Source organism: Zootermopsis nevadensis, unplaced genomic scaffold, assembly GCF_977971745.1.
Source record: "Zootermopsis nevadensis isolate Lab colony 2312 unplaced genomic scaffold, Znev_1.0 Znev_ptg000032l, whole genome shotgun sequence".
In the NCBI taxonomy this organism is placed as follows: Eukaryota; Metazoa; Arthropoda; class Insecta; order Blattodea; family Termopsidae; genus Zootermopsis; species Zootermopsis nevadensis.
In genome coordinates, this window is record NW_028259164.1 from 1,464,962 (window position 1) to 1,489,547 (window position 24,586).

General features: G+C 37.6%; 1 long non-coding RNA gene across 1 annotated transcript in view; it reads left to right on the top strand.

The window, feature by feature from the left end:
- Positions 1–24,586, top strand: part of LOC110841351 (uncharacterized) — a 157,450-nt gene that overhangs the window by 16,159 nt on the left and 116,705 nt on the right. Inside the window, exon 2 of the long non-coding RNA XR_002547177.2 lies at positions 5,044–5,089. This is a non-coding gene — a long non-coding RNA (uncharacterized LOC110841351). The remainder of the gene's footprint in view (positions 1–5,043; positions 5,090–24,586) is intronic.

Consider the following 24,586-nt stretch of genomic DNA (forward strand, 5'->3'; position numbering starts at 1 on the left):
TTCCCCAAATTTAATCGGTTCCTTATTAATTTTTGAATATAATTTTGTGTTTCATGTCAAATATCTGATCTTGGCCAAGTTCTCCTGGGTCCTTTCCCGGGTGTGAAGTGCTGTCGGGGAGTGACGCTGACCACTCACTCCCTTGAAGCGTCGAGGTTTAGAATGAGTAGGAGCTATACCACCTCTCTCCTCCCCCCCCCCAAAGCGGGAAAGCTTTACTTTTTTTTCCTTTTGATTTTACGAAGTTTTACAAAAATTAAGAATTCACGCTTTTAAAATTATCGCATTTGTCATTCTCGTTGCACAATTTTTCTGTCTTCAACTTACTCAGCTTAGAGACGTAAGGGTTGGGTCGCGTGTGATCTAAGTACGTCTTATCCTGCATTTATAAACTACTCTTCGAGATGCATACTTTTTATAGCACGTGCTTAGGTTTCGCCAGAAGTAATTTACATACAGTAAGTTCCATGAAAATATCAATGGCGTGTTTCTGAGTCTTTAAAACATGCTCTCATACTTGATTATAGGAACGAACCATGCAATTACGATGACGTAAAACATATGTATCATTATATTGCTTAAGCATGACACAATGATGTGACAGTGGTTATGAAGACAATGAATAGCTTATTATCACAAAATATTCACAACTTTTGCCAAGATCTCACATGAGAAAACGTTTTGTAAATCTATGGAACGTTGTGCTTTTTGAGAAGCTAATAGTCACCCAGCTGGTTAAGAAATTCACCGCCTTATTCGGAACTGAAAGATCAGTTATTCCTTTAGGCGATTAGAAGTTAATAATACTTTAAATCCTGTAAAACTTTTTCCAAACAATTTAATATTTTTTTTATCCTGAGTGGTGAATACAGATTGACTGAATTTTTATTTATGTGCTCAGTATCTACAATTTATTTCAAGACGAAAAAGGGTAATATTGAAGGCTTTGTTACTAGATCTAATGTCTCCACATGATTTGAAATAAAATTAGACATGTGTTGAGACACTACATTAAAAAAATCCACTGCCACTTTCTTCTCAAATAATTATTTACCCAATAATCCCACAGTTGCACGAGGTCTGAGGTTCTTACGACAATAAAAATGTCGGTGTTGGTCTTCTGGGTTGTAAAACCATGTAGACCTTTAGATAGATACCAGGTTTTCATTGGAATATACTTTGCCTATCCTCAGTGGTACTCCGAAACGTTATAAAATAACAATTATATTTTTCCCAGAGAATAAAACTGCTAATTCATCTTAATATTAACAGTGTTAGGATGAGTCTAGTTATGCCATAGCTCAGTGAAGTAGCACATTTTCCCATAATGCAATGCGTGTCAGTCCACAAAACCAGACAGACTTTAAAAGTGGTAGGGGTAGTTGACAAACCAAGCAGGGGACACAGATTTCTCTCAGCATCCCTCACGTCTGTCTGCTCCCACTTTCCAGCTTCCCTGGCGTCTGGACCGCGGCGTAAAAATAGCCAACTCAAAGCAACAAACCAAAGGGGTGAACTAACCTATGTCTCTCTTGAAACATCCCCTGTACATTTTTCAACGTGTCTGAATACTGTTATGTTTTCCGTTCGCGATGTTAGGTTAGAAATAACCGTATCCGGTCCATCTTAAATTAGTATGGTTGTATTTCTGAGCTGTGATACATCTGCTTTTCTAGTTGGAAGGTCCGGGAATGAAAATAACGCTTGTTGTGTAGTACCGCTCCGGCTGTAACAGGCTGTCTCGACCAAGATCTGCTTCTTTTTTCATCAGATGTTGTAGACATTTCGATAGTAATATAATATTTTTGACTGAACTATATTACACTGTTTGCCGATAAGTTAATAAAAATTCCCAATTAATTATACTCATTAACATGTTTAATATTCACATTTGCTGTAGGTTTTGAGGTTTTTAAAGTTGTGTGAGTTTGAATATTTGTTCCCGTGGATTTCTGCTCTATGAAATACGCTGGTTTTGTACCAACATTTCGGAGGATTATGTTGCATTCACTTTTAGCCATGAAGATGGAGGAAACATGTTCTTCCGAAATGTTGATATGCAACCAGACAAGACGCGAAAGACCACGTATGTGCTGATAATTCTGCGTTAGACATTACGTTGTAGTATGAAAGGAAAGTAATTTCTTTGTGAGGATTATTTTATTTGAAACAGCAAAGTTTATTTTTATTTGAAACCAAAATTAAATTTACGTAGAGATAAATGGTGATTAAATTTCGGAAATACTTTCTTTTATTTCGTTTAGAATATTTTATTTTCCCGTATCTTATCCAAATAAATGTGGACTGCTACTTCCTATTTGATCTTTGTCTGTCATCTTACTGGCTCTCATCTGTGCTTCCCTGAGGTCCCTTGTTTATGGCAACGAAAGAAGAAGGAATTACCAACCGACCGAAAAAAAATTGAAGTAATAATGCGTGAATATTTTAAGCGACTACGTTTGTAGACACCTTGAACCCAGAGATGACCCAGTGAATGGTGAAATCGCAAGTAGACATCTTAATATACCAGGTTGACGCACGTTACGTAAAGGGTATTTCAGAATCAGTTATGTACTTTAAAGTATCCGTAATTACTACATAAGACTTGAAGATTTAACAGGCGGCGATGTTATGGTTAGTGTTATTCTGCGTTGTGACAGCTTGTAAACTTTTTGGAAATTATCGTCTTTCTAAATTCTACCCTGGAAATGAAGATTAACATCTACCTACAAGTCCAGCCGATATTACAAGCTAGAAGACCAACACTCGCAATAGGGATATATTCCTACTCCTTCATAAACCCTGAAGGTTCAGCACCTTGCTCACAAAAGCCTACTACAGGACTCCATTCTGCTAATCCAGTTGAATCCACTCTACACCCTCACTCCCGATTTGAATAAAATAAATTTTAATATTATCATTTTTTACGTCTGGGTTTCCAGAATTGTCTTTTCGTTTTATATTTAACGATTAAAATTTTGTATGTATCTTTCACCTTCTCGTGCATAACAAATATGGCAGCCTGTATTATTCTTAGTTCGATCGTCCTAATAATTTTTAGTTAAAAGTTGTAAAAATTTAATACGATTACACGTTATTCTTCATGGAAAGATATCTGGGTTTTCGATTTCATTGGTGATTATAGCATCGGTTAATGACGTAACTTACAATAATTTTGATCACACAACGAAAATGCTTATTTTGTAACTTAAGTCACTCTATTGATCCCGAACAGTTAATACTATCGTTTTGTTATCAAACAAATCGTATTTAAAAAAAAATCTAGTAAGCCATCTCGATGATTTTATGAGAAGTTAGGTATCTTTTTCGCAAGCATTTCTCAACCAGACAGTTTAAAAGCTTCTGCCGAAAGATGCAAACGCGCATTACATCTTGACTATGTTAATTTACTGCTATCGTAGAGTATGTTTTTTGTCATCCACGTTTCCCTTTCTGCAAGCAACGAGTAAGAAATTAAACACCGTCAGCTTATACACGTGTTTATGCCTGTATAATTAGTGAAGATGTTCGGAACTTGAGTGTGGCTTTACATTGGAGTCCTTTACATTTTGATTAATGTATTTCTGTATCTGCACTACGGAAGCTGACTCATAACATGTAATCTAATAAATAAAATGAGAGAAATTATATATATATATATATATAAGTAAAGTTTGTCCCACTATACGCCATGTAGGCGTTTGGGGGGAGTGGAGGTATAGCTCCTCTCTTCCTTGACCTCAGCACTAGATGGGGGTGAGTGGTCAGCATCACGCCCCGGCCGGCTTTACCCCCGGGAAAGGATCCCGGTACCCATTGTAGAGGAGGCTGGATGGGCCCCAGAGCCGGTCTGGACGCAGAGGCTAGAGGAAAAATCCTCTGCCCCCGTCGGGGATCGAACCCCGGTCGTCCAGCCCGCAGCTAGTCACTATACTGACTGAGCTATCCCGGCTCATATATATATATATATATATATATATATATATATATATATATATATTACTTGCCAAGTATTTCTGTGATGTAATGCTCATTTATATCTGGGAATAAAAGAAATGCCACCTAATCCAGTGGACAATTTACATTAATATTAAATTAATATCATGTAAGAGAAAGTGTTCTACACTTACTTCAGTGCTATCGGGTCTATTATAACTGAAAGTTAGCCGTGAACATTTATAATCGCCGTTAAAATAATAATAGTTATTTCAGTTAAGTTTTCAGAACTTATTAAACACATAAATGCATAACTTTATAATTACTGTCAAGTTAAAGCGCCAACATTATACAGAATTTAATTTATTCATGTTAGACTCCCACCATATTTTATATAACATAAATTATCCGGACAAATATTATCCTGTTTAATAATATGAATTGTTAAATATATAAAAAAATAGTATTGATGTTTATAATTTTTACCATAGAATTAAATTAATGTTTATTCTTTAAGTATGGAGTAAAAAAAAAATCCTGTGATGGCCGGACAACTTGTAGCCTTATGGGAGCGCCAAATGACCGATGATTCGCGTGTTCTGTAATATTAATCTTTGATGGCTGTCAGTGATAATTAAACGTGACTTGAGTACGATCGGAGGTCAAACATGGCAAAGTCTGTAAGGACTAAAACTAACTTATGAATTCAATGTAATGCCCTGTAAGTTCTTACATAACGAAATAAGTTTTAAGTTGATTAATACTGTCTTTAAGTATTTCTTTATCTTTATTTTTATTCTTTTTCTCCTTTTGTCCCCTCCTTCTATCTCACGTTGTTTACGCATTTTATTCTCTAATTTTGTTCTCCATTACTTTACTGTGCTCTCTTCGACCTTTAATTTTGAATTTATTTCTTACGTTTACTTTCTTTTAACTTTCCTTTCCAGTTTGATAAATTCGGTTTAAATCAACATGCTTAAAAGAGAAAGCAGTCTTTGTACAGCGCACAGTGTTTATTGATAAACGTCGGATTAACACAGTAATCCCGAGTTTTTGATCACGTGATTTTTGTTGGACTGATTTGAAATCTTTTATTTTTTTTTACAGATCTGACTGACACAGAATCTGCAGGATATTTCCGTCCGCATCTAAGGTCAGATACAAGCTCTGTATATCTATAATATATCGTTAATGATACTCAGTAAGCATTTGTACTATTGTAATCGAATGACATGTTTGATTTAACGCATCTAATTTCAGGTGTATGGATTGAGTTTGTTGAAATGTAAATATTATTTCATGTATTTTAAAGTGTTCTTTTTTTACGATTTGACGTAAGCGAAAAATACCGTACGGAATCGTTAATATTTGTCTGACTTTCTGCCTGTCTTGGTTTTCATCACATTATTAAAACAATGACCTTGGATCGCATTGTTGCAACAAAAACCTTGGATACAATTGTTGGCTTCGTATTGTTGCATTTGTTATTCCCCTGGCTGTCTTGCTGACTTCATCGCCCGCTGTATGGCGCAAAGAACGCCTTTGGAATTTTTAGATCTTAACTAACTAACTAACTAACTAACTAGATGGCTTACCGAACCCGAAGGTTCATCACCGAATTAACCAAAGCCCTCCATCGGACCCTGTCCTGGGCCAACAAAATCCAGTGTCCTTCAACTCCTATCTCCCATAGATCCCGCCTGACATTATCCTCTATCTACATCTAGGTCTCCCCAGCGGTCTCTTTCCCTCAGGTTTCCCAACCAGTAACCGGTGAACACCTCTTGTCCCATCCATGCGCGCTACATGCCCAGCCCATCTCATTCTTCTCGACTTAATCACTCTGACAATACTGGGGGAGCAGTACAGATTTATTTTTAGGTTTTATGTATTGTATTTTGAATTCTATTCTGCAGGTTTCTCAAAGCGTCTAATTATAATTCCAAATACTGTACTAAGGAATCGCAAATTTTACAATAATTAACAATAACATAAATATGTATTACCTCTTGGAATAAATTCAGTGTCGCTAATAGATTATGATTCTTAACTCCGTAATTATATTGGTTTAATAAACTTGTACATAACTTGCTTTTTAATTGCATCAATTTGCATTTGTGAATTTTATCAATGTGATTTGACAAATTAAATTTCACTTACATAAACAGAGTTAAGTATAATTTATTGTTCTGAAATGTTTATTTAACTGTCGGAATTTATTTAATATGCCCTTGGGGGGAAAAATGATTATTTATAAACATTCATTCATCGAAACTTTCTAATATCCTCATGTTTCGTAATTTAAAGCTGGTTTAATTTTGTTACCGATAACTCGTTTACCTGGTTCAGAAACTCTACAGCAGAAGTCTGTGTGTCCGTTTCGACGCCTGATAATAGACAACGTAACTTAAGGGCACTTATCTTAGGCTTAATCCGTGGCGCTAACTATAGAATTTACTGTCATTGGAGAGTTTGCCCACATATAAACTGTCAATGCCGGAGAATTGCGTCTGCCAAGAAAATGGCAGTGGAATCTTGTCAGCAAGAACGTAAAAAATAAATCTCATTAATATTGAAATATTGTCGACAGACTCTGTGTTTGGAGATTTTTTTATTTTATTTTATATACTTTGCAAACAAAGGTATCCTGTCACTTAGAGACCTTAATACAATTGAATGGATATTTATAACAGCGAGAAAACTTATTCGGTATGGATGCCACGTAGAAAAACACATCGTTACGTGGGCCATGACCATTTAATCAGGGAAATTGTTTTGTTTTTTTTAAAGATCGACACAGTATGTATACTCCTCGATGCCAAACACGAATTTATTCGTTTTTACACCTGCCGTGTCTCCGTGATTGACTTACGTGATTCAAATGTCTTACCTTAGATGTTGTGTTGTGTTATTTTGTCTTAAGTGTAAAGATTTTCTTTGATAGATCTCGATTTGTGTTGCCGGAGTAGCGTAGTAACTTAGCTTAGTCACGTGACTGGCCAAAGGATAGATGATTGAGATTTGGATCCTTGTAGGGCGAAATTGTGTGTTTACTTAAACGTATTCACTTAGGAAAGCTGTAGATATAAAGTGATCATTTATGGGACGCAAGTTAGAGACTTCCATAATGTTATCTTGCAGTGTTACACAGTTACAAAGAAACGAATCTTTGTTTTGTATTATGTGTAGTACAGATTTACCCTGACGATGGCATCCGGAATTTTTGTCGAAACATTGGGTGATACTGAACATTCGACGCGGATTCCCCCCCCCCCCCCCGAAAGCCAAAGTTGTGTGTTTAATCAGATGGTTTCTTTCTAAATGTGAGTCATAGGGTCGTAAATTTCTTATGTTATTAATTTTATTTACTCCATGTTCAAAATTACTTGGACTCAGAGCTGTCCTCTGTTCATGTAAAAGATGAACACTACTTATTGTTCATTTATCGCGTTGACTGCCGTAAACATAACAGTTGTAGCCATTCGGACAATGAAACACATAAAATTGATTTATGTGTATAATGACCCCCCATGTTAAGACAAGGTACCGTTGTTGAAAGGCCCCCAAGGTCGCATCTGTATTGATGTTACCTTAGAACACAAGATTGTTGACTAGTTTCACGGAAGACAAGATCCCCCTCTCCCACAGAGAGTTTACTGTGGGTCCCCACATTCACATACGGAACTGGTATATTGGAATTCAGAATAAATTTACCAATCTTTAACATCTTAAAGCTTCGTTGTCACAGTCTGTTTTCGCTAGTTCACCTTCTAAAGGATTAGACCAGCGACTTGGGAACACTGTGCTGTTTCCGTGTGAGAATGAATTGGGTTTCTTGTCTATTTGTATGTGGTTTATCTGAAGATGCAGTCAGCATCTTAGACTATACCAGATAGAAATATTGGATGGTAATTGAATGATGAATGAAGAAATCGAACTCTATCAAAATTTAATGCACAATCTCTCAGAATTTTTCTGAAGGGATTGTAAATAATGAAAAACATGTTAGGAATGCTTGTCAGAGGGTCGAGATCTGAACTCGTGACCTACCGAATATTAAGTAGGCGTGGCTATTACTCGTTTGCAGATATGATTTGAGTTTATTGTGAGGTGAATATTATGTTCAACGGATGCAACTATGAACTGATTCCATGGAGCAGATTCTTGCTTGAGAAGCCAACAGCAGGCTAAGCGAGTCACTAAATTTCCCACCTTTTATGGAACCCAAAGGTCCATTACCGTGTTCACAAAATCCCGCCATCGGTTCTTATCCTGACCCAGATTAATCCAATCCACACCCTCCAAACCTATTTTCTTATGATTTATTTTAATATTATCCTTCGATCTACGTCCCGAGTAGCCTCTTCACTTTACGCTTTCCAAACAAAATTTAGTACGCATTTCTAGTCTCCTTAATACGCGCTACTCCTCCCCCCTTCCAACCCACATCGTTTCCTTGATTTGATTATCGTAATATTTGAGAGAGTTACTCATTGCGTATTTCTCTCCAGTCTTGACATTTCGTGTACGAAGCAGGTTTTTGTTAATCACTACCTTGATGGTGTTCATATTAAATTAATATGAACGAAAGTTAATTTTCGCAGACAGCTTTTAGTTTAGATTCCAAAAAATTTCCTTTCAAGTAATAAGGATGTAGCCGGACAGATGCGAACTGTTCAGATATGCATTTACCTCATGTAAAGAACGCATAATAGACCCTTTTTTTTAAAAAAAAAAAAAGAACTTAAACAAAACAAATGAAGTCTGTTATCCGACGGCGAAAGAAGATTGTTTATTCAGAATGATATTTCCTTCAGAATTAAAATGTTCGTGGACTCAAATATGTCGCTTTTTAAAGAATGCTTTAAAACGTAAAGATTAGATCAGTATAATTGTAAACTCTGAGTGGGTGAGTGGATGTTGTACATGCTGGACCAATGGCTGAAAGGATGAGCGATCAGATTATGCATCGCCTCCACTGGTCCAGTGTAGAAAGAAGTGCTTTTTGTTTGTCTGAAACGTTTTTCTTTTGTATTATTAAATACACCTTTTTCCGTGAGGGTTATCACTACTGACCAGTTCATACATAATCCCGCTTTTTAAAAATATTCTGTTATAATGCATATGAGGTTCAGTTTTTCTAGGAAACATGTGTGACTTACGAAGATGACTGTCTACTTGGATTTTGCGCCGTGTAGTCTGGTAGAAATTTTCCGACGTTTCAGAGTTGATTGTTGTCTCCGTCAACAGGACGATAATGATTGGCGTAGTAAGTAAGCATCTCTGAAACGTTGTATCCAGTTCACAACCCCCGAAATCCTATTTCTAAGACCTGTTGTAATTTATATATTCTAATATCTATACAATATTTTTATTTTCCGTCTATACACAAACTTAAAATAATTTTGTTTAAAATTATTTAAAATTATAACATTCTCAGTAGACACTGCATCTTGTTACATCTTGTAACAAGATGCAGTGTCTACTGAGAATGTTATAATTTTAAATAATTTTAAACAACATTATTTTAAGTTTGTGTATAGACGGAAAATAAAAATATTGTATCAATAAAACACAAACATGACGCAATTAAGATATAAAAAATTTAATATCTATGTTTTTAGACACAAAGGGGCAACCAAAAGATTTTGAATTGAATAGTTTCAAGCATTTCCCAAATTTATCTGACTTTAATCTCTTCGTGAAAGCAAATTTTAATTTGTTACTGTCGATCTATGCAGCACGGAACCCTACAATAAAACTAGTATAAAGATTGCATTTTGAATTTCTTTTTTAAGAAATTAGATTCAGGATCTATACAGGATAAAATACGTAACTGTTTTTTTTTTTGAGTTCTTGTACCTAAAGGTCTTCTGTAATATGTGACGTAATCTGACTTATTCGATTTTTAAATTAATTCATAGCCTCAAGTTTTTCATAAAAATTGTATTAATTTAGCTTCATGGACAGGCAGAGGTCAGTTATTGGTAATGAGGAGTGAACTGTGCTTGAAAGCTGTCCTCCAAGCTGGTTCTACCTAAATCTGAAACAGCAACGTCGGGACATCTTAACCAGCCGCGTCTATATTTAGGACATTTACACAGGAAGAAAAAGACTCTCCCTAACTCGCGTCCCCTGCTCTCCCTGACTCCTGGGATAAACCTAGGAGACTGGAGACCCTGGTGGGGTGGAAACTACGACTGGAGGTCACTTAGAGGTCACACATTCTGAACTTAACCTTCCTCTCAATACTAATTTCAAACAATTCTGATAAATTTACGTAATGTCTTCAGATGTGTGAAGATAACTTTTCCTGCGTTGTTTCAGACTTTTTTATGTGAATAATAGTAATTGAATTAAATTCGTTTGTTTCATTAATGAGATTTTCGAGATCCAAACAAGTTTAAATATAACAAAAATAAACTGCATAATATTAAATACTACAATTAAATCTATAAATTACGTACAAGATAATTAAATAAAATTAAATAAAGTAGAAAGGGACACTGCCCAAATATACCCACAGGATGTGGATAAAGAAAAGTCAAAAGAAAGTATAATAAGGAAAGATATTATTAAAAAAAACAGGGTCGTAATAGGTGGGGTGGATTAATCTTGTCCATGATACGGAGACCAATGATTGATTATTGTGTGAACGTGACAATGGACCTCCGAGCTGCATAAAAAGTGGCGAATTTATTGATTGAATGAGTTTCTATTACCATTTCGTGACGGACTCCATTACCTAATCATTTAGGTGAAATTAAATTAATTGCAAATGTTTGCGTTTCAGAAAACATTACATTCGGAATAACCCTTTAAACCAGTATGGTAAAAGTATGTGTCGCTTGATTTTAATTGTCAGTAACTCTGCAAATTTTACCACAGGTTATTTTTATGTGTTTCGTATGATTCTCAGAATAAACAGCGATTATTTCCTTAAACAGCGTTAACCAGTTGATCTTCCTAATGGTAAAGAGTTGTGTTTTCTTCGCGGTACGGACTTAATTCTTAAATCCTACTCCCACATTTTATACTTCCAAATGTCTTAACTTTACTAAACCTAGGTCTACCACAAAGACGATCGGGCACTACATGGGAACCTTCGTAGCAGCAAATCAAAAATGTATGCCTCCCCTTTTTAAAACAGTAATACTATCGCTATTCTGCCCCCAATTTCTCGTATCTCTCTCTCTTTTTTTTAAGGCTTTTAAGGGTTAAAACTTTTTCCCTTTCTGTTTACATACATTTCTGTCCATAGGAGGCATTGACCACTGCTCCCAGTCATCCCCGAAGACTGCTCGTAGATTTACACTGTTCTCTCTACGTCAGAGATTGACTTGGACAAATCTGTGAACCATTCTTCAATCGCGGTCTGCTGAACTCGTCCATTCAGCCCGGCCTTCTCTTTCAGAAAACAATCAGATAGATACCCCGACATGAACACGAATGGAGTACCGATAAAAAACCATTTGTTACAGCCAGCTCCCCCCCCCCCCCGCTGTATCAACAAAGGACTCTTTTTTGTTTCTAAACTACTTTTGACACGAAGTAGCCCAATTCACTTACAATTTACTGGAATATTTTACAGTGTTATGAGCCGGGATAGCTCAGTCAGTATAGTGACTAGCTACGGGCTGGACGGCCGGGGTTCGATCCCCGACGTGGGCAGAGGATTTTTCCTCTAGCCTCTGCGTCCAGACCGGCTCTGGGGCCCACCCAGCCTCCTCTACAATGGGTATCGGGGTCCTTTCCCGGGGGTAAAGCCTGCCGGGGCGTGATGCTGACCACTCACCCCCATCTAGTGCCGAGGTCAAGGAAAAGAGGAGCTATACCTCCACTCACCCCAAACGCCTACATGGCGTTTAGTGGGACAAACTTTATTTTGCAGTGTTCCGTTCTATAGGACGCTCAAATTTATTCTAAAACAAGGCTCTTTACAAGTGATAGTTCACACTAGCTTCTCCGTACTCTAAATATCCCTACAAGTTGATCAGAGAACGAATAAATAAATCATATATTCAATACACCAACATCTGTGAATTAGAGTCTTTTTTTAGACAGTAGTAATCGCTTAGCTAGTCGAAAACTTGTACATTCATGGTGAAATTCGGCCGTTTATAATCGTGTTTACAAAAATCTACTGCTAGATCATATTCTAGCGATTGAACTCAGTCTACCAAAACCATCATAATCGATTCAAATGTAACCTTCCACCTGTGTCTCAGTTCCTCTTAGTTACCGTATCTTCCCTTCAGTTTTCCTGACTACACGTTTTGGGCATTTTTCTTGTTCATCACGCCTGCTACATGCTTCACCAATATCATCGTTATTGTTTTAACGACGACATTAAAATTTTCTAAACAGTACAAATTTTGTAGGATTTGAGGTATTCACGGCCGTGAGTCCGAAGATGTCTGTCTTCTGGGTTGTAGCGCCGTGTAGTCTGGTAGAAGGTTACCGACGTTTCAGAGGTCCTTGCTGTCTCCATCATGAGGACGATGAGTGCACGGCGCTATAACCCTGGTGACAGCTATCTTAGTATAAATTGTAATATAATATTTAAAATTTCACGACGAATAAATGTTATAAAATCCTCTCGGACGTTCGGCCGTGTCAATTTCAAATTAAAAGTCGTTTCGGAGAAACACTATCTTCCGTCATCAGGCTCAATGATCTTAACATGTTAGTTTATAGTACGATTAATAATTCTTCTCCCTCCAACCTCATCTTACTTCCTGTCTGTTAGAATAAAATATTCTCAAAAATTCTCAAATCTGTCCACATTCCTTGCGGGTAATTATTTGTTAGAATTATACTTAAACTGTAAGAGCAATTAGACAGTCGATCGAGCACAGATGTTACGTCAATCATTTATGTGTGTGTAGGGCTTCATATTGTGCTCGTATCAGCCGTCAGCCGATCTCAAAAGAGCGGCATCACAGGCCTTGACCCGCTAAAGAACTGACCGTTTACCCAATGGACCGAACACAACCCAATCGTTGAAAACATCTGGGCTCATAGCAAGCACCGTTTTGAGAGAGACAGGAAGAGGCAAACGTTATGAATCTGAACAGAGATGCTGAATGAAAGGCGAACCACGAGGGGTGAATAACAGAAGAATGGAACCAGTGCCTTTTCAGATCTCAAAAGAATACTTCCCTCTTTTGCTATTTTCGTATTCCATATTTCTATCTCCCTTTTTTTTGCCTTGTCATGCAATGAAATAGATGTGTATACACGAGCTGCAAAATGTATGTGTATTGCGGATAACTTCGTGGTTTGACTGACCGAAGTCTGTTGAGGGTTTTTCAGAATATTATGATAAAAGTCTTTGAGGCAGATTCCCAACCTGTTGGTATTGGTCAGTCCTTTGATTTTTATTTATTTCCCTTGGTTTGGAAAATTTTAAAATCCCCACAATGGCGGGTTTATGGACATAACTTAAAAACTGTTGAAAAAGGTTGCTACAAATATGTACTTGCGTGAATGTTAAGATGAGTCTTGATCATAGTGTGTTCTAAAATCGTATATACAGTTTAAAAACTAGGTACAATTTGTGTAACGTTTGTCCCTCGCCTTAAACTTAAAAATATAGATTCAGTTTCTTTCAGGATGGGATTTTGAAAATAATACTTGAACTTGTGAGAGAGGATGTAATTGCGATAAGAAATTCTCACCTTTTAAAACCGAAGCTCATCTATGTAATACTTAATAATTCGGTCCGTACCGCGAAGAAAACACAACACTTTACCATTACAAAGATCAAGTGATTAATACTGTTTGAGAAAATAATCGCTGTTTACAGTGAGAATGATAATTACCACATAAAAATCTCTGTGGGTAAAATGCAGAATTGTTGTTTGTTAAAGCAGGTAGTTTGTCATAAAACACATTCCAATGTAAAATATGTATAGGAAATTGTGTCTATAAGTTATTCCGCAAACTTGGTGGTGAAATTTTAACTCTGTTCTCGAATGAAAAATTTAATACAAACGTTAATTAAAAATTTGTGTGTCGTAAGCACGTCCAATTATATCATCTTTAATAGTTACAAATCCAGGTCTTTCAAGTAGCAGATTAACTGAAACTGAAAATATATGAATAAATGGTTAATAGAGAAGTTGTAATTCTAAGCAATACTAACTGCAATAAATATATTTGGTTGCCATGTCTACTAAATATCTCAAATTCTACCCTATATTTTCGTCCCAACCCATGCCTTTTTCATATGTGGTACTAGGGGGAATATGAATCTATAAAATGAATCGAAGACCATCAGAAAGGAAGGGGGATTGAGGGGTTAACCCCTCCCTGAGTAAAACGAACTTTTACGCACAAAACGTGTCCCTATTTGTGATGATAATCTTTGTTATCTGCCATTTCGTATAGGTGTCATTTTTCATAAGATACTGTAGTGGTCATTCATGAGCAGACATCCGCCATTTGTGAGGGTCCCGCGGACAGAGGGGTCAACTTTTTTTTGGTCCATTCTTAGGAGGAACGTTCTATGCTAAATTCGTTCAATTCTGCTGGGACAAATAGTACTTGGTTGAAACTGAGGCATTGTAAGGTGACGCAAGTGTTCTTCAGACTACTCTGACGTTTAACGACTCACATTACAATGATAATTATAATAAGAATAAATTTCCTGCTTTGGAGTCGAGAGATCTCGTGTTCGGTTCTGGCCTGAAGACCTCCTGGTTGACTTTGCTGAGTTCTTATAAATTCCCCCCCAGGACAGCGTTGAAATTCTACCTAAAATAGACGTCTAGAACTTACGTCAACATGCTTCCTACTATAATATGTCATTTTCAATAATAAAAATAAAAAAAACAATAACAAGATATAGTTTTAGTAGTTCAAACGTCTAGCGTCTTAATAGTTAGTTAATATAAGGGAATTTGTTCTTTAATATAAATTATTCCTTCTCTCTATTTTTACCGTTCTGTCATAATGGTGGTTACTATTAGGCTATGAAAGTTTTAATGCACAAAGTGTTGAGTAATTACAATCTTAATCACTACGCGGGGCTACGGTTTTAAATAATATTATTATATGTGTTATATCTTTTCGTCTTTAGAACCTGGATTTATTTTGTAAGAGTAATCAAGTGTCTGTTTCTCGCAGTGAGAAAATTTTAATTTGCTGGTTACGCCGATGAACTCCGAGGCAAATAATATTGAATCCAGTAACTATCACGAGACGGTTGTTACAGGACGCGCTAGTATGTTCCAGAAGCTTTGTGTCTGTCACTGGAGAGGGTCCTGTCACCCACAGACCTGGCTTACATGTGTCTGCGGTGTGCTCCGTCAAAAGGAGTCTGGTCTAAAATATCTCTCTCGTCTGTTACGGTATGTTATTTGCAGCGAGTGTTTAAAGTTAAGGCATAATTGTCCATTTCATTATATAGACTACAAATTTACTTACGGAACACACAAAATTTTATAATTTATTATAGTTTCGTGACGTTATTGTTCATTTCCTGTTGTATATTTAATATACACGACTTTAAGGTACTTGTTTGTACTCATGAACTGTCATCATTTCTCTTTTAATGTTTATCCTTGATAACACTAGACTACACAATAGGAGAAATTAAAAATGTGTACAAAATTTGTGTTATAAAACCTGACCGGGAGAAAAAAGTACAGGGGAAGTGATTTATCTGAATCAGGCTTGGGTTCGGTGGTGGGCGTAGAATTTCTTGACTAGTTGGACAACTATTAGCTTATCAAGAAATATTCTGCTTAATGGAATGAAATAATTACAAAATATTCATTAAAAAATTTTGGGCGGGGGAAGTGAGATTTAAAATTGCAAGTAAAAACTTTACAAACTTGTTCCTACTACGTGGGTCATATAACGCTAGACTAGATTGAAAATCGACCATGAATGTTTAACGGGTAAGGATCTGGAAGGAAACAGTCGCGGTTTATTTCAAGACGCTGTCGTGATGTTCGCCTGTATCGATTCTCAGTCAGGGTATCCTGTAACCAGATGGGGGGGATTTGAACAGGGTACCTCCGGAATGCCTTGTGAAATTTCAAAGGATACATGAAACCCACGTACATTGGATAGTTAAGTCATGCAGCTGCATGTAACCGCGTTCCTGAATCGCTTAACTCAAGAGAGGAAACGAATCCTTCTTATGGTTGCGTCAACTCGCGATTCGCTATCGCATGTTGAGCGCAGGGATAAAAACTACTGCAGGCCACATGTACACCCTGTCATGGGCCCTGTGTCCGCCCGATGACGTAACTGGTAGACCCCCGCATCGCTGCAGTTGTCTCCTGCCGCTGCAGTTAAACTTTTTATTAGTCTTACGCCCTAAACGTTCTTTATAAATATATAACTTCTTTTCTTTTTGTCTGTTAGTTTTTTCCTTACGTCCTTTTAGCTGGTTTGTCCATCTTTGTCGCCTTCCTTCCTTGCAAGTGATGGCCATCTGTGGACCTTCTTTCCATACGTCTTTTTTTTTTTTCCTTTCTTTTGACAAACAAACTTAGAATATACTTTCCAACCGTCGTCCGTGAGGGCGACATATGGGTCTCGAACTTTGAACTTTGAATCAGACATCTTGTTTCGTCTCAATATACAAATTATTTTGAGCTCCTGTAATAATCAAGATATTAAGAGCGCATTAAATTACACTAATTCTGCCACGCAGTTCAGAATATCTTGAAGATGGCTGTCTTCTGGGTTATTGCGTCGTCGCCGTGAATTTAGACGCAGCAAGCACCTCTGAAACGTCGATAAATTTGTACCAGACTACACGACGTAAAATCCCAGAAGACAGTCGCCTAAAATCTCATTGGGGGGAGGTGGATTGGATTTATCTGGCTCAGGATAGGGACAGATGGCTGGGGCCTTGTGAATACGGTAATCAACATCGTTAAACAAATACGATAGTCTGAAGTAGATATAGATATAAATCGACTTTTAAAGAATCCGCAACATTTCGATAGGTCTATAGATCGAACAGGGAACTTGTTAACTCTGCAGGTAATTACGTTAGACGTGAGAGATAATTTTAGTAAAATTCTAGTAATAGTAAACTACATACTAAGCAATATCTTCTTTTTCCATCTCAGCCACTTCGGAATCTCTTTTCCTTTTTTTTTTTTTTGCAGATTTTGTACGTACAATGCTAGGAATAGAAAGATGCAATCAGAATGTCGTAGTTAGTTGCATTTAGGTTTGAGCATGCACCTTGGTACTCGTGCAGAATCGGCAATGCTCACAATTGCGTCCTGAGGTTTGTATACCTTTTAATTAGTCTGCGGGACGAGTGGACGCCGTGGCCGAGTTCTAATGTGCGCAGAAACTCGTATCGTGGAATTTTTAACTAGATAGTTTATGTAGAATTAAATTGTGGGTTGATTATAATTTATAGATAGGGAAGGAAAAGTTCATGGCTTGTTTTAATATACTATCGCAGCATTTTGTCTGTAAAACTATTTAAAAAAACCTGTCATCTCTCTACTGCCAGTAAGACGTATAATTTTTAATAAACTCCAGAGTTAATTTATGTATTTATAAGAAACGATAGGCTTATGGTATCATTATGCCTGATTCATATATTTTTTTCTAATGAAATTTAAACAAAATAACTGTTTTAATAAAACTTGGAATGTTCATGACACCAGTAGAGGCCTGTAAACATTCGTGATTTATAATTTCCTGACATCAGTAATACCAACATTATGACTGTGTGAACTTGTGAGATGAAATTTTACTGTAATTTAATGCTGACATGAATAATATAGTTGAAGGTTCAATTATAAATTGTTTAGATTATTTAGTAACCTATATGTCTGAATGAAATATCACTCAAGTACGCACATTTGAACACGCTACCTATAAGAACAGACTTTCCTTATCGTTTGGTCATTTCCCATGTGAACCCGTTTTTGTGTCCGCGATCCCGATTCCACACAGAATACAACAGCGCATGCCCACGAACAACTACTTGGAAAACGTGATGGTAACTCTATACAAAGCTGCAGTAGAGAAAATGGTACACATCTTATCTCTCATCTAGCCATGTACCTCGTCTTCGCTAGGCTACTTGCTCCGGTCACATGGAAAAGACGTATTATACAGAAATTTTGACATAGAATTTATAATGATTATATTATGTTTTACGGAGTGTAATCGCGTTCTCTCGGCGGTGAAATTGACCAAATCGGTCTTCTATGTTGTAATGCCGCGCAGTCTGGCAGGATGACACCAGCGTTTCGGTGTAATATGCTGTTTCCATCTTCAGGACTGACCAGTATATCTAATCCTCCTTCGTTTGATCACTCTAATAACGTATTATTATGAAAATCATATTGACTTTTTTTTTTCTGTAAGAAATTGAAAATTATATTTATTTGATTTTTACGATATTTTTACCATATAATTCAAATTATAAATGCAGTAAATTATTCTGAATTCTCTTTCTGCTGTCCACACAGCGTGATTTATCCAAAGAGTTTTAGATCATAGAGAGGCTCGCAGATTTTACATTCATTTCATTTCATGAACATTTGTTTAGCCCAATATTAAGTAACAAACATATTTTTCACCATGTAATTGAATTAGTCTCTTGTGTGACTGTGTCACCAGTTCTTTTATAAACAATTTTCATGGAAAAAAACTGGTATCAAAGTCAATTAGCTGATAGAAGAGTGTTTTTTGCCCTCTGTTAGCGAAATTTTTTATCGCTTGGGGCTAGAAGGTGCATTTCCCAGATTGACTGTTAGCTAGAACATTGCCATGTAGCCCTCGCAAATGTCACTGGGGGTGGGCGGATGGGGTAGTTTGTACGTACGGGGGATTTTTACAGATTAACCTCAGCCATTCTCGTGCGCAAAATACAATGCGACGAAGGGGGGAAGGGGGGAAGGCCGCAATGACATCAAGGGTAATTATGTGACCACCATGTTAACAGTGTACAGTGGATCGACGTTCGCTTTTAGCGCTATGTATGCCTATTTTAAAACTACTTCGGGTTATGTCAGCGGTACGAAGAAGTAGGTACAGGTTGGTGATCTGTACTGAGTAATTTTCGAAAATGCCCTCTCCCCCCAATTCGAATTAAAGCATTCAATTTTGTTGTTCCAGATTAATTTTCCTTTTTTCTTTATTTCTGTCTTTCTCTCGGGGAGGATAATATTAAAATTGATCTTAGGAAAATAGTTTTGAAGTGTGTGCATTGAATTAATCTGGCTCAGGATAGAGACGGTTGGCGGGCATTATTGAACACGGTAATGAACCTTAGGGTTTAATCTAGAGCAGGAAATTTCTTGACTACCTGAGAGTTTTATTAACATCTCCAAAAGGACTCTGCTCTTTGGAGTATCAACGTTGCCAGTACAGACCCTTATTTGACCCCCTGGCCATTCTTTTGCTACTTATTGTATCATCGCACTTCATGTCTTCTGGGAAACTAATAAATTATCTACCCCAAAATATAATCTGGTGGATTTCTTCATGAGCACGCTTCTTAGTCTCATAAGAAACACACGAAGTGGGAAGCAGCAACACCAGCTGTCTAGTAAAATTCGTGCTTTGTGCAACATCACGTCACACCCTCAAGGGGATTTTTCTGAGAGTGATTATCTAATTCAGAAGTCTGTAACTTTTACAGTGTAACCCATCGGACATCGGGGGCAAGACGAACGTATCCCCCGACCCCCACACACAAACCAAGTTCACAGACGCTTGTGGTATTTAACGTGACGTGTTCCTGTTTTTAAATGCTCTTAATAAGAATCTGGTTATCTAAGTAGTTTACGACAAAATCGAAGGTAATATAAAGAGACATCCATTCAATTACAACTTTCATGGCCTACTCCGAGAATCAGTCACCACCTCGGATCGTTTTTTAACTGCTGCATCTCAAGACGTGAAAAATGCTGTTTGGAGAGACAAATCATTAATCTTAAGTTCTCTCCTCTCCTTGCGCATGGTCCAGACCTGAGATCACTACTCTGGACTCTCCCTCCCCCCCCCCCCCCCCCGTTCCTTCTAACGCAGTCAGCAGTGGTAATGGACTTCCCTAGACAGCTACCGTCTCTCTCCTCACGAAGCCAAGAATAATCATTCTTGTGTACCTCTTATTTCAATCTTGTGTAATGAATGTTTTCTCGTGTCTCCCACACGCGCGAACGTGATCTACTGACAGCGTCGTTTAATACACCACAAAAATACAAACTCTAGCGTGAGCGAAGTGTAATTTATGGGTCAGTCCGCGTTTGTCAGTCGCGATTTTACTAGGAGGTTGGCAACCCGCATTGCAATCGGTCTTATTTGAGCACCTGTGTGAATCGAGGTCTTTGTTGGAACACATTATTGTCCAAGAGTGACCTCGGAACACATGATACAGCAAGGCCCCCCCCTCAAGGACATTGTTGGAGCACGTTTCTCACAATGACCTCGGAAGACAGCTCAACAATGACGAACGTGACCTAGCGTCAAAAACATTTTTTGGAGCGCCAATGTGTACACTTTTCTTGGGGTCATATTCACACTGAACACCATCCAAAGCATTCTGCTGATAAACACATTTTACTGACTTATGTTCACGAACATCACAAAATTATACGCCGTTATACACCGCCACGGTGGTCTAGCGGTTAGAACGCAGGCCTTGTAATCCTGGGGTGTCGGGTTCGATTTCCGGCGGTGCCCGAATTTATAACTTGTGTTGGGCAAGGCCGTGGTCTAGGCGTCACGGAGTTTTCCTCCGGGGGCTTCCCCGGTTTCTCCGTGGCATCCTAACAATTACTCCATTCACACACAGAAGAAGGCAATGGCAAACCACTTCTGGATCATCTGCCAAGAACGTATATGAACAGGTCCCAGTCCGAGAAAAGGATGGAAGGATCCTGTTTATATGGACCTGTCCTCAGACAGAACACTACAAATAAAAAAAAAAACTATGCTTACTACAGAGATAAATTATTGTAACACAAACGACAACCGATAACCATTTTTATCTAAATGGTAGAAACAAAAGCAGGGACTATGGTGGTATATGTAACATTAGCAGTTGTCGTCATACGTGTATAATCTGTAAGAGAGATGTTTTATGATATTTGCCAAGAGCTTTGTGTGTAATCACCTCTAGTGCCTGCAGACCATATTCCGGTGGGGGTCCTGCAAAGTACAAACACCATGTGTAACCAAGGTGAGGTATTAGCTATCTCGTACCAACGCCCAGAACTTCCTTTGCAAGTTTCCTGCAGTCTGAGGCCAGTAACAGTGGACCGTCTTGTCTAAGGGTGAATAGTACAGGATTCTGTTCTAAGTCGCGGTAAAACCAGGATGGCACCGACGGAACGACGCGTAATTTTTAATTCTAAAGCTTCAGTTTCAAACATCTGCTTCCGCCATACTGAGAATGACAATTTCTCTGTACAGAACAGAGTCCTCTTTGAGTAGCTTGTAATCGCTCCGATAGCCAAGAAACTTTGCACGGTTTATGGAGCCCAAAAGTTCATTATCGTAGTCACAAAAACCCTGCGAAAGGTTTTTGTCCCAAGCCAGGTGAATCCACACCGCACCCACTCAAAGCACTTTTGTAACAGCCAATATTTTCATTCCATCTATGCCTATGTCTTCATAGTGGGCTCTTTTCCTCAGTCTTTTATCAAAAACTTTGTACACATTTCTCATCTCTCCCATCCTCGCTAGACGCAGACTATCAAATACAGAATTAAAAAAGTATATTTGAGATCCACGTTCTCAGAGCAGCGTTTATGAAGATGAGGTTTCCTGGAATTCTTTTTGTCGTGTTTGCAGACGTTTCAGAGGTGATTGCTGCATCCTTTATCAGGGTAATGAGTGACTTTAAGAATTACTCTCCTTTACAGAGTTAGCATTTACTTGATTGTCTCAGAACAAGCAGAAATTAAAATTCGATTTCTTTAATTTTACGCGACTTACGAGATTGTATTAAAAATCCGCCACTGAGCTTCAGAGGTGCGGAAACAAGGAAGCTGGGTCAGACAAGGGCATGCCTGTGTGTCCAGCCCCCACTCACACACAGGATGTGGCCATATCTGGACTGGCTGTTATCAGCCCTGGCAAGGTGAGCATACAGTTCCCACCTCAAGTATACACAAGATACAGATGGACTTGGGTGCAGTCGGCGAAGGGCTTGGTGCCCTATTGTCAGAAGGTTCGAGTAAAAACTAGAGCGCTTAAAATACGTGAGAAAGTAACAATACGATTACACAAATTTTTATTTCGGTACGAGGAAATTGAGTAGAATATGCGTAAATTGTACGTGATTTTGTCTCTTGGGTGGTTTGCACATCACAAAAAGTTTTAGATGATAAACCAGAAGTGACAAGACAACAAAATGTGTGACTTATTTGTTTAGGAGCCTCGGGAAAGCAATACTGAAACCGATCTTACATAAACAAGTTGAAGGTTATACAGAAATCAGATTAATTTATTCTGTAAAATATATCATTTTATGCACTAATCAGCTTATATTCTTTTGGAAAATAATTTATCTACAAATTAAATAATTTTCTTCTGTGTGTATAAACAATTTTATACTCAAAAACCAGATTAATTACTTCAGGAAAATTATAAATTTACTTACAGAGCAGACGTCATGATGGGCTAGGTTAAAATTTAAAGGTACATTGAGGGAATGTGACCATCAGGAATATTTCAAACCAGTTCTAAAGAAAAGAGATAACTGTTTAAGCTCAATCCTAGGATAAGTTATTAACTCCCACAAAAAATTGATTTCACTGTGTTAATTCACGTTATGAAACTTAAAATTTCACAAAAAATCGCCCTGATCAGAAGACTGTCGAATATCTTCCATACAGAGCCAAAGTTAATAATGCATGGTGCTTAATTAATCAGTCTTCATAACTCGGTGCTTAATCAATTACATGTGTGGATTTTATCTTTATCTTTGAACGTAGTTCTGAAATTCAAATCAGTACCACGTTACGTTAACACTCATATAAAGAAGTTCAAATGTTTGTAGGTGTGGTAGTTATATTCTTAAATAATTATCGCTCAACTGGCTAAGTTCCCTGTCGCTTTGGGACCAGAAGATTCACTAGTGTTTTGAAAACCAGCAACTTGGCTCACAACCTATTTCTTTAAACTCCCATTTTAATATTATCGTCCCTTCTACTCTTAGGTCTGCCAAGTGATCTGTTATCTCCAGGTTTTACGGCAGGTAAAATGTTCCGCCACTGATACCAGCGTGTCATTACTTCTTTATACCAAGTTTGTGTACACAAATGGAGTAGCGTTTCTTGAGAATTATCACACGTTTCGAGGCAGGATAACGTTTACCTTCCCAGGTCAGTCAATGTGAACCACTGAACGGCCTGAAAAACTCTGTGCTACAGATAAGACACCAGAGCTTAGCTCGTTGAGGTTGTGTCTGTAGGATTTGAGGTTTTTTCGTCGGTGAGTCTGAAGAAAGCTGTCTTCTGGGTTGTTGCGCCGTGCAGTGTGATAGAAGTTTACCGACGTTTCAGAGGTCATTGCTGCCTCCATTTTCAGGGCGATCGGTAAACTTCTACCAGACTACACGAAGCAATAACCCAGAAGACAGCCATCTTGAGTTTATGTCTATTCTTACTGCTGGATTCTTAGAATTTTAACTCATATTGCTCGTGGTTAGGCTTACAAGGAATATTTTACCATTTTCTATTCTGCATTAATAGATACGTAGTGAAATATACGAATTAAGTATATGCCTTCTTAGGTTGACAACAGGGTTTTAAAGGGTCTCTTGAATTCTGGGTTTTAGGGTTCAAATTCCGCTCCTGGCATGTATGTATGTCGGAGTGCTTGTATGTTGTTGTTTTTTTTGACGTAAATACGTCTATAAGGAAGGGTCATTCGGCAAAAAAGTGGAACGAAAAAGGGAAACGAAAAAGTGTAACAAGTGTACCTAGGGAACGTCGTGTTTACTCAGAATTGTTACCTAGGAAACGTTACATTACATGACATTACATTTCATTACATTACATTTCATTATATTACATTACATTACTTTACATTACATTCAGCTACCACAGAGCCATCTTAAGCGTAACTAATTCAAGTTAAATAAGCAATGTCTTAATCAAACTTATCTCAATCGTAAAGCATGTATAAAGGAAATATTTAGAATAAAGCCAATATATAAACTTCCTTTCCGTATAGACGTATTTACGTCAAATTCTCCGGAACCGTGGTTCCACTGACAACTTTTTGTCCTGTGTACCTACCAGGAAGGAAGTAACAAGAGATTGGACTAAGTATGTTAGTATGAAGCACTTTAATGTGTTGTTTGTCAGATATTATTAGCGTGATCAGATCAAGGCACCTGAGATCGGAGGACATAGGGCAGGAATTGGTGATATTGGAAATACCCAATTTCTCTCGGACTAACTGAAGTATCATGTTCTTTTATATCCATCACTGAAGAATGAAGAAATGGATTGTTTATCCAATTCGTGAATCTCTTACAGCTCTGAGGAAACTTGTTCTTAAGACTAGAAAAGTAAAGTTATACCTAGAGCTTAATAAGTACCGTGCTGTGGAGTATGGGGGAGTGGAGGTATAGCTCCACTTATTCTTAACCTCGATACTATCTGGAGATGAGTTGTTAGTTTTACCCCTCATCTGTTTA